Here is a 4,569-nt window from a genome sequence, read left to right on the forward strand (position 1 = left end):
TCCTAGCCGTTTGTAAGCATCGCTTCTCTAAATTAAACTTTTATCTGTGGATTTACTTTTGAGTATTCTTCACTTTGCGGAAGTCTTACTGTAAGCTGACACCTTTCTTTGTGTTTTTAACAGCAGTTGGGGTTAGAGAGAACTGGGAGGCCCACACTTGGCTGTGCTCAAATCGAAGTCAAGGTAGGTGCAGGAGGTTGGGTCACCAGGTAAAGTGCAGGATGCTTAATTGCATACAGATTTCACAGACAAGAAATTAATTTTTGGTGGACTTTTTACGTTATTTAAGCTAAAGCATTTTTAGAAATCTGAAATTAAATGTGACTGAGCAGTGTGGATTTGTTTTTTTTTTTATTCCCCTAATTATGACTGTTCTAATAGGGGTTGGTGCTTAAATTTATGTTTGTCCAACTTCATTTTTCTTAAATGAAAAGTCCTAAGAAACTCAACAGCAGCCTTTACCATGATTGTATTTTACAGCGTTCACAGTTGCTCACCAGGCAGCCATATCAGCTTAGCGAATTCACACTGGATTTCTCTAGCAGTTTTCCATTTAGCAATTTTGACTCTTCAAAGATTGAGAGGACCTTGATTTAGATTTCAGATACCTGTAATTAATGTGGTCCTGAACATGTGTGCAGTTGTATCACACACAGCTACAGTCCTTTTCATTATGTTTAATCTTAGGACAAGATAGTAGACAGAAATTCTTTCTGCTGATCTCTGTAGTTAGAGTTTGATAAGTTTATTTTTGCATAGATCTTGCGTGCTTGGTACATAATGCAGTGGTGATTTGGGTTCTTTGGGCAGCGCTACCCTTCGTTGATAAACGGGAACTTTGGGAGAACACTACATGGAAGGGAAAGATTATGAAAGCAGTCATGGGGTTTTTTATTCAAAAACATAAATAAAAGGTGGACAATTAGCCAGGCAGTAGTTGCGCATGCTTTTAATCCCAGTACTTGGGAGGCAGAGGCAGGCGGATTTCTAAGTTTGAGACCGGCCTGGTCTACAGGGTGAGTTCCAGGACAGCCAGGGCTACACAGAGAAACCCTGTCTTGAAAAAAAACAAACAAACAAAAAAATTCTATTGATGTGAAAATACATGTGGATTCCTTTGAATGATAGAAGCTACTGAGGCTGGGTCCATTCATTTCTAATTAAAGACTGGAGGAAAAATGTTTTCTTGGTTCTTAACCTGAGAAAAGGTAAGATTTAGTGGGACAAATGGCTGTGAAGATGACAAATCTGCCACTACTTGGGGATAGAGGAGACATTTAATACCTTAAAATAGGAAAAGCTTTGACTACTACCTTACCTCATCTCAACTCTTTCTGGGATAGGCCTTCATTTCTTTGTCTTTTGGGAAGGGGGGTGGTCTTGATACAAAGCTGTGGTGTTTCTGAAACTGTCTTATCTATCTTATCTCAGCCTATACAACTCTGAAAGTACTGGTGTGTGCCATCGCATCTTGCTTGTATGTCTTTTTTTTCCCCCTTTGAAACAGGTTCACACTGTTTCAGCCCATGCTGACTTCAAATCTCAAAGGCTACAATTATAAGTCACCTTACCCAGTTTCCTGAAGCATGTGTGGTGGTACACTCAACTTTAATCCCAGCACTCAGGAGGCAGAGGCCAGCCAGGGTGACACAGAGAAACTCTGTCTCAAAAAATTGTTTTTTTTTTTTTTGAAAATTTGTCATTAAATCACTACACTTGTTGAAAACATTTAAAAATACGGTTTTCCAGAAAAACTGCTGTCAAGAGTCACAAAGCTAGATTCTGTTTCCTAATAAGAAAACAAAGCTTAGGAAAAATGAAGACTAAATTGTGATGGTGGTTTAATAAATTAGTGTCTAGCCACATGTACTTTGTGTAGGCATTTCCAATTACATTGACATTGCAGAAATGAGGAAAATCTGAGCATCAAATGGTATATTAAAACAGTAATATCTCAGGATATAAATAAGCAGAGTTAGAAGTGGCACAGGGATTATTTAAATGCAAATGTGCCCAAAGAAAATATCTGTGTGTGTTGATTCTAATAGTGAAAATTTGAACTTTTGTCTCAGTGTCCAACACAGTAGGAGCTTAGCTGATAGTGTTATCCGTTCATGTTAGTCTTCATTTTTTGGAGGGGGTAACTGGGAGAGAGACAGGATCTCTATTAGCCTTGGCTGTCCTCTGCTTCCTTAATTATGGAATTAAAGGTGTGTGTACACCACTATGCCTGGCAGTGTTAAAGATTTAGTTACATAAAAATTGCTCACTACAAATCATAAAAAAGAAAAGTTACAAACCGGGTTTTTTTTTGTTTTTTTTTCTTAATGAGGCGTGGTATTTTTTTTGTTTGTTTTGTTTTTCGAGGCAGGGTTTCTCTGTGTATCCCTGGCTGTCCTGGAACTCACTCTGTAGACCAGGCTGGACTTGAACTCAGAAATCCGCCTGCCTCTGCCTCCCAAGTGCTGAGATCAAAGGCGAGTGCGCCACAGCCCGGCGGGGCGTGGTATTTTAGTTTTGATTTTTGAGACGTTTCTGTTTAGCCATGGCTAACCTGGAATTTAAAGAGATAGAGATCTGCCTGTCTTTGCATCCCTGGTGCTGGGATAAAAGGTGTGCACCACCAGTACCTGGCATATACCTATTTTAAATTAGATTTGTTTGTCTTTTATTTTTGTGTGGATGTTTCAGCCGTATTTATGTCTGCATCACATGTGTCCATAGAGGTTAGAAGAACTGGAGTTATAACAGATGGTTGTGCAACGCCATGTGGGTGCTGGGAATTTAACTGAAGTCCTCTGCAAGAGCAACAAGTTCTAAAGCATCTCTTTAGCCTCCCACAAACTGGTTTCTTTAATGTACAACTTCAGATCGAAACTGAAGGGGACTAAAGAGATGGCTCAGCTGTTAAGAGCACCTACTGCTCTTGCAGAGGACCTGAGTTCGAGTCCCAGCAACCATGTTGGGTAGCTTCATAACTCCTTTGAAACTCCAGTTCCAGGGACTGCTGTGCTTTTTGTCTTCAGACACTCTACTTGCATACACAGAACCACAGAGCTAAATATACACGTAATGAAAATGGAATCTGTATTAATGATTAGAAGGTTGTAATAGGGTTCTTTAGAAGAACAGAGTTGATAGAATGAAAACAGATAGATGGATGGATAGATAGATAGATATAAAGGAGATTTATTAGAGTGGTTTACAGGCTGTGCTCCATACAGTTCAACAATGTCTGTTTACCAATGTCAAATCTGAGAATCCAGTAGTTCTTCTGTTCATGAGGCTGGGTGTCTTAGCTGGTCTTCAGTATATACTGGAATCCTGATGAAGTAGACCCTGTTGCTAGTCAAGGAATGGACTTGCTTTGCCATCCAGAGGGCAAGCAGGCAAAGACAGCAAGCTTCTTTCTTCTGTGTCCTTTATATAGGCTGCCACCAGAAGGTGTGGCCCAGATTAAAAGTGGATCTTCCCACTTCAGACGATTTAATTAGCAAAAAACCCTCACTGGTGTACCCAGCCTCTTGGGTTTTTAGTTAATTCCAAATGTAGTCAGGTTGACAACCAAAAATATCCATCACAAAGGCTATACTAGAAGGTTAACAGTAGCTGTTAGTGTGAGGGGTTTTAACGTGTGTGGTTATGTACCCAAGAGGGTCAGAGACATCTGATTCCCTAGAGTGGGAGTTACAGGCATTTGTGAATTGTCCAAAGTGGGTGTTGGGACTAGGGTTGCTTCTTTCTGTTTTCTCTCTCCCTCCTCGTCTCTATTGCCCAAGTTGCCCTAAACTCCTAATTTCCTGCCTTAGCCTCTCAGAGTGCTGTAACTATACAAATGTGCCGCACAGTGGCTGTTTGGGGTTTGTGGCTTTTTTTTTTTTTTTTAATTTAGAGGCCAGGTGTGGGTTCCAGGCCAGCTGGGGCTACGTGGACCCTGTCTCACAACTGGGCATGTATGCCTGTAATCCTAGTATTCTGGGAGACAGGTGAGTCTTTGTGTTCTGGGCTAGCCTGGTCTACACAGTAAGCTCCAGTATAGCCAGAACTACATAGAGAACATGGTCTCAAAAAAATAAAAATTAAGTGTATATATGTATATAAGGTTAGAGGAGAAAGTGTGAGAGTGAGAGTCGAGTCCGTTCTCTTCTTCAAGTATAAGGGTCCTAGGGGTTGAAGTAATTGAATTGTTAGTAAGTATATTACAATTTCTGTAACATTTGGTGAGAAATGTGATTGAAATGTGAGAATTCACCTAGTGTGTTAGCACATATGCCTTTAATTCAGCACTTGAGAGGCAGAGGCAGGCTGACCCTCTTGAGTGCCTATGATGCATTGGTTCTTTTATTTGGGTAATCATATATTTTACTAGCATGATTAAAAATTATTTACTGGGGCCCAGGGAGGTGGCTCAGTGGTTAAAAACACTGATTGCTCTTCCAGAGGACTGGGGTTCAGTACCCAGCACCCACATGGCAGTTCATGCTTGCTTGTAACACCAAGATTTGACAGTTTGACACAGACATACATGCCAGCAAACACCAATGCACATAAAATAAAAATAATTTTTAA

General features: G+C 40.3%; 1 long non-coding RNA gene across 1 annotated transcript in view; it reads left to right on the plus strand.

Moving 5' to 3' along the window:
* The window catches only part of LOC116087245, a 1,043-nt gene extending 851 nt beyond the window's left edge, over positions 1-192 (plus strand). Inside the window, exon 2 of the long non-coding RNA XR_004117331.1 lies at positions 124-192. This is a non-coding gene — a long non-coding RNA (uncharacterized LOC116087245). The remainder of the gene's footprint in view (positions 1-123) is intronic.
* The last annotated feature ends 4,377 nt before the right edge of the window (positions 193-4,569 follow it).

This window comes from Mastomys coucha, chromosome X (genome assembly GCF_008632895.1).
Source record: "Mastomys coucha isolate ucsf_1 chromosome X, UCSF_Mcou_1, whole genome shotgun sequence".
Taxonomy (NCBI): Eukaryota; Metazoa; Chordata; class Mammalia; order Rodentia; family Muridae; genus Mastomys; species Mastomys coucha.